Genomic DNA, 6,913 nt, shown 5'->3' with positions numbered 1-6,913 from the left:
AAATCTCTCATAAGCCAGCCTAGAACAGGTTAAGATACATGTAATGACTTGACTTGGCTGGAGTGCAGTGCAGCGATCATGGCTCACTGCAGCCTCAACTTCCTGGGCTCAGGTGATCCTCTCACTTCAGCCTCCCAAGTAGCTGAGACTACAGGCATGAGCCACCATGCCCAGCTAATTTTTTGTATTTTTTATCACAAAAATATTATATTTTTCAAAAGAAATATTATATATAATACATTGAAAATCACTGATTGCTTTTTCTTCATCTTTTTTTCTGTGAATGTGTAGGTATTTGAGTCTCTTGTATTTCTTCTTTTACACAGGATATGGGCTGTTTGAAAACTATTTCATTATCTTCATCATCATCATTCATTTCAGCCACTTCAGATTTTCATCTCTTCAAAAACGTTGATTTACAAACCGGTGTGGGGCCCTGGCTATCCACAGTCTTCTCAGGAGTGTCAGGAGGGCCTAAAACCTTTTTCTTCTTCTTATGTAAAACCTGGCCTTTTGTAGACATCGATGATTCATTTTTGAAATATTTTCCATTTTCTGTAAAATCAAAGAAGGAATATCATAGTCAATTCCTTTTTAAGCTAATTTCTTCCCGAGTAATCTTTCTTTCTTTCTTTCTTTTAAATCGCTCCTCCATCCGTAGTTTTTGTGTAAGTGCCGATTCTGATTATACCGTTTCACTGATGGATATGATGGCTGCTTAAATGGAATATTCCAGTCTTTAAAAGAGTTCTTTCTGTACTTTTTCAGGTGGCATAAAATGACACTCCAAGAGTCTTTCACCAAATAGGTAGTTGTTCATTGTTTCAGCAACTATCTTTGCAACATCCTCAGACTCAAACTCCACAAATTCATAGCCTTTGCTATTTCCAGTCCTTTTCTTTCTGGACAGTCTGAACCTTGTAACAGTGCCACACTGGGAGAAATAGGAAAGGATCTGGGTTTCATTAAGTAGATTAGGTAGGTGGCGCACATAGACTACTCCAGGAGAAAGTTGTTCTTGTTTTTTTTCCACCTGGTTATGCGCTTGTGAACCTGAGCCACTTCCTTCTTCAACTGGGCATCTTCCTGCGGTTTCAGAGACAGGATTGGCTGAGCCAGGCCGGAAAAGGCCACCATGCCAAAAGGGGCCCACCAACTCCCGGTGGCGCTCCCAGGAACTCCCAATTTTTTGTATTTTTAATACAAAGAGGGTTTCGCCATGTTGCCCAGGCTGGTCTAGAACTCCTGGACTCAAGCGATCTGCCTGCCCTGGACTCTCAAAGTGCTGGGATTATAGGCGTGAGCCACTGCACCCAGCCTTGACTTTGAAATATATGTTGTACATCCCAGTCAGCAGTGAACTCGGGGGAACACCAAAGATGAGGAGAATGAGAGAAGAGATACCTCCAATTAAAAGAGTTCAGATGAGATGCTTGAACTTATGTTTTAAAAAGTCCTTTCAGGCTGGGCACAGTGGCTCATGCCTGTAGTCACAGCACTTTTGGAGGCTGAAGTGAGCGAACGGCTTGAGCCTAGAAGTTTGAGACCAGCCTGGGCAACATGGCAAAACCCCATCTCTACAAAAAATGCAATAAATTAGCTGGGCGCGGTGGTGCCTGTGGTCCCAGCTACTCCGGAGGCTGAGGTGGGAGGTCAAGGCTTCAGTAAGGTGAGATCTACCACTCCACTCCAGCCTGGGTGACAGAGTGAGACCCTGCCTTACCAAAAAAAAAAAAAAAAAAAGTCACTGTTTTGGGGTTTTCTGGATGAAAACTTTGTTTCCATAAAAAAACAAAGGTGGAGACAATATGTATTACTGATTCAAAATTATAACCAGATGCTTAGAGTAAATAATTGTATCTATTGTTTCAAAAACCAACCTCAGGATTATTAAAAGTTAGTTTTATTGGATTTTTTTTTTAAGCAGTCCTGATTCACTCAGGTCTGTCACTTCCAAGCCCATGTTTTACTACTTTGTAACCCTATTTGGAAGGAAAATTGCAACTAAGATTATGATCCATCCTGAGATGAAAAGTTTCACACATATATACCACACAGACCCCCCACCACAGTATGATGACGCAGTGACCTGACCTTAGGCAAAAGGGTACCACTGCCAGCAAATGCATTTTTTAATTTATTTCTTCTAAAAGCAGCATATGCATTTAACATTTTATTGAGATTCTCAACAGCTGCCATTTGGTTTGTTTAGCAAATTGTTTACAAAGTAATCTTTTTCCATTTTTGATATTTTAATGAAAATTATGTTCTTCAGTTTTAAAGTCCTGTCCCTCTCCCAAAGAAAGATTAATAACTAACTACCAAGTAATGATTATTTAGGAAAATAACAAAAGCAAAAACAGCTTTTAAACACTTGTGAAATAGGGGTAAGGTTCGAATCAAGACCTTCTGGGCACACTGGAGATGCTAGACTGCCTCAGGACACCATCAGCACCTCACCATCCACAACATCCTCAACAGCTGGGAGCCAAGCGCAGACCCGGGGTTGGGGGGGGCTTCCTGTTCCACAAGCTGCACTCTCTTTTTCCTCTCCATCCTTGCTATTGGGCCTTCCCTCCAAATCTGCCTAACAAAGGCAGCAGGATCTTTAATACTGTTAAGCTTTGTAAATGGAGACAGGATACTGTAGAAAGTTGAGAAATTCCCTGGTCCAGTCTGGGGGAGGAAAAAATATGCAATATATCATGATGGTTTCACTTTCTTGTCCACTCAGACACATGCTCATACTTATTAAACGGATGTATCAGATGCTTCAAAAGTCCTGATGTGTAGTAGCACAAAAGTTCCTTGTAAAAAAGAAGTCGCAAAATAATAAAAATTTCTGCAGCAGTTCAGGGTCCTGATGACAAAGCTGGTTCTGATAAGTAGCTATTTTGACATGCACAGCAGCTTCCCCTATAAGTCCTGTGTTTGGAGGGTTTCATTTAGATCACAGGAAGTTGGAATCCAAGTTTAAAAGGCTCTCTGCTGACAAAATGTGATATATCCATCAATGGATTTCTACTCAGTAATGAAAGGAACAAACTACCAAAACATGTTATATGTCATAGAACAACCTCAAAAACATCAGCTAAGTAAAAGAGCCAGACACGAGACCACATATTGTATAATTCCATTTATTTGAAATGTTCAAAAAAGGCAAATTTATAGAGACAGAAATGGGCTGATTTATCTCAAAAGGCAGGGATTCAAGCTCTCTAGATGACACGTGATATATACATGAGAAAAAATAAGGAAAAGAAAAGAAACTTAAATATAAATAAATGAAAATAACACTTCTCCCTGATTATAATGAAAATCACATTCTTTTTGTAATAATTTGGAAGATAAAATGTAAAGAAAAGTCTTTAATTTTGCCACTCAAAACATTCTGGTTTGTTGTTTTTTATACTTTTTTATGCATATAAACATTTTAAAAAGTAGAATCATAATATATGGTCTTTTGTCACTTGCTATGTTTTGGGCATATTTCTATGGCAGTCAATACATCCTTGGCATCATCATTATAATAGCTGGATGTATATTAAGTTAATCATTGCCACCCCAGAGGTAAATTTTCTTCTGTATACATTTTAACGGACTCGAGCAAGCATTTTTGGACTAAATTCATAGAAGTAGAATTTCTGGAGGAAAATAACATAAAACAGTTTTAGGGTTTTTAATAGAAATTTTCAAATCATCCTGCAGGAAAATTGGTTCAGTTTATACTCGCACCAACAAGGACAGAGCTCCAGTTTCCCCCTTCCATTTGTCCTCTATGCTGGTCTCTAAGCAGAAAATCTCATTGTTTTCATTACATTTCTTTGGTTTCCAGTGCTTTTGAACCTTTTTTATGTGCTTATTTGCCATTTTTATTCTTGTGGCAAGTGTCTGTTTCTCCATTGCCTATTTTCTGGCCAAACTCCAAAGTCACATTTCACTTAATTTTTATCCTGCTGATTGAAAGCATTTTAACTTAGTGATTTTAATGTAAACAGGAGCAGGACAGACTATAATTATCTAGGTCTCGCTCTGTCACCCAGCCTGGAGTGCAGTGGCACGATCATAGCTACCGTAGCCTCAAACTCCTGAGCTCAAGCAATTTTCCTACTTCAGCCTCCCAAGTAGCTACAACTACAGGTGTGTGCCACCACGCCCAGCTAATTTTTTACATTTTTTGTAGAGATGTGAATTCGCTATGCTGCCCAGGCTGGTCTTGAACTCCTGACTTGAGGTAATCCTCTCACCTTGGCTTGGCAAAGTGCTGGGATTACAGGCATGAACTACTGCTCCCAGCTGAGAGCTCACTTCTGTTTGCTAGTGGTGATCTTGGTATCTTTTCATATTTGAGGCTTTGGTGCTAGTGCTAAAGTATTACACTCACTATCCGAGGTTTACAGGACTTTTGTTTTAATATTGAACAGATGGAACTGTTTAGTTCTTCATCTTTGCAGTCATACAAAAATGTGCCTACCAGGACTCTGCTTTATATCCATTGAAAGCAAGAAGTAATACAGTAAAACTTTGCCTGGCTAGAGGCTTTGAAAGAATGGAGTATTCTGGTTTAATTCTATTAACTTGGAAGTATGAAGGTGAAAATAATTCAAAACTTACATTTCCTGTTGAATGCAATTTGAAAATATAGCCAATGATTCCACTTTTCTTCTCTAGTAAGTTTGGACATTCTGATCTACTTGGTGTTTTATTTTTATTTTATTTTATTTTTTGAGATGGAATTTTGCTCTTGTTGCCCAGGTTGGAGTGCAATGGTGTGATCTCAGCTCACCACAACCTCCGTTTCCCAGGTTCAAGCGATTCTTCTGCCTCAGCCTCCCAAGTAGCTGGGATTACAGGCATGTGCCACCATGCCCGGCTAATTTTGTATTTTTAGTGGAGACAGGGTTTCTCCATGTTGGTCAGGCTGGCCTCAAACTCCTGACCTCAGGTGATCCACCCGCCTTGGCCTCCCAAAGTGCTGGGATTACAGGTGTGAGCGACCGTGCCCAGCCTTGGTGTTTTATTATAGAACTCCTAGTGTACCTGAGACTTACATTGTGAAGACACTTTTTTAAAACTTGAGATGTAAGAGGATATAAATGGTATTGTGTAAGATCAGGTTGGATAAGAACTGATACTTGTAAATATACTTTTTAGATGAAATCTCTGGTTGCCACTTGTTTTCTTATTTAACTCATAAAAATAAAACACATTGGATGGAGGATGGGAGTAGGAAGGAGATTTATGTCTTTTAATTGCATGTCATTGTTTCACATCAAGACAGAACATATAGTATCCCTGGCTTTGAACCTACAGAAGGAAACACATTTTTCTACCTCCTGTATGCCAGACATTCTTGAACACCTGGAGGGATTACTGCAGCACAGTTTGCTGAGCCCTACTCCAGAGTTTTTGATTCATCAAGTCCAGGGTGAGGCCTGAGAATTTGCACTTATAAAAAGTTCTCAGGTACTGCTGGTCCTGCTAGTCCAGAGACTACATCTTTGAGAACCACTCTTGTCTACTAACTGTAAATTGTAGAACTCTAGAAAAAAGCTTAGTTCAGTCTGGGATAAGAAGCACAGGTTATGGAACAAATCATGAAAGATTCAACCCTTGATCCCAGCCTACTATGGAATTCAGGTAATAAGCAATACACAGTGACATAACACAATTCTTGGTTTTCATGATTCCAAATCATAGCCAAGTATCAAGTGAGAAATTCAGTATCATTTGCAAGGCTTAGAGAGGCCGGGTGATTCTAGAAAACTGAGCCTTATATTTGTCTTAAACTGGTAAAGAGCTTTGAGTGCTTTTTAAATCAAAAGCTTTGTGTTTTTATTTATTTTTTATTTTATTTTATTTTTTGAGATGGAGTCTTGCTCTGTCACCCAGGCTGGAGTACAGTGGCGTGATCTTGGCTCACTACAACTTCCACCTCCCGGGTTCAAGTAATTCTCCTGCCTCAGCCTTGTGAGTGGCTGGGATTACAGGCACCCACTATCATGCCTGGATAGTTTTTGTATATTTAGTAGAGATGGGGTTTCACCATGTTGGCCAGGCTGGTCTTGAAGTCCTGACCTCAGGTGATCCACCCCCTCGGCCTCTCAAAGTGCTGGGATTACAAGGATGAGTCACCACACCAGGCCCAAAAGCTTAGTGTTTTTTAAGATATTAGACATGTTTCTTGTTTAAAAAATATCTTAACAATAATGTAGGAGAATAAGAGAAATATTTTTCTAAAAAAGGGAAATCACTGTGATTATTTTATCTTATTGGAATGTTGAATAATATAGTCTGCTTTATTAATCATCAGGCATGCTATGGATTTTCCATTTTTATAGGATTTGTATCTTAATTGAGGTAATACTGGTAATTCTTGCACTCCATTTGAAGATGAAAAATATAGGCCAAACTCATAGACCTTGCATAGAAGCTGGATAATGAAGACAGCTCTGGAGGAACATATAGATACACACACACAGACACATATATATATATATATATATATATGTATATATATAAAGTATACACACTTTTTAAAAAATTTTCTTTTTTAAAGTTTTAAAGCTTTTAAAGCAAAAGCTGACCCCTCCCCTCTCCTGGAGTGGTTGGCCCCTCCCCTCTCCCAGAGTGCGCGGGGACAGCAGTTGCATGGACAGCTTTCCTTGTGACACAACAGGTCCCTCTGGACGTGCTGCTGCCTGGCCACACCTCCTTTCACATTCATTGTTCTCATCGACCAATGGGCTTGGATCATTAAGGCCATGCCTCTATTCTGAGTTCTAGTGGGACCCTGGTTACACCTCCTCTGGCTCAGTCGCACAGCTGCCTGGTATGTGACTGGAGGTATTTTGCAGTCATTGCTGGAATTTCACTGATGTGGCCCCTATGCTGCTTCCCTCTCCACCCCACG

The 6,913-nt window shown here is 39.7% G+C and overlaps 1 pseudogene; it reads right to left on the bottom strand.

The window, feature by feature from the left end:
* Positions 1-247: 247 nt before the first annotated feature.
* On the bottom strand, positions 248-1,137 carry LOC100452484 (MKI67 FHA domain-interacting nucleolar phosphoprotein-like; annotated as a pseudogene).
* Positions 1,138-6,913: the final 5,776 nt, after the last annotated feature.

This window comes from Pongo abelii, chromosome 8, assembly GCF_028885655.2.
Source record: "Pongo abelii isolate AG06213 chromosome 8, NHGRI_mPonAbe1-v2.0_pri, whole genome shotgun sequence".
In the NCBI taxonomy this organism is placed as follows: Eukaryota; Metazoa; Chordata; class Mammalia; order Primates; family Hominidae; genus Pongo; species Pongo abelii.
The sequence above is the reverse complement of the archived record's forward strand: the minus strand, read 5'-3'. Positions and strand labels throughout refer to the sequence as shown.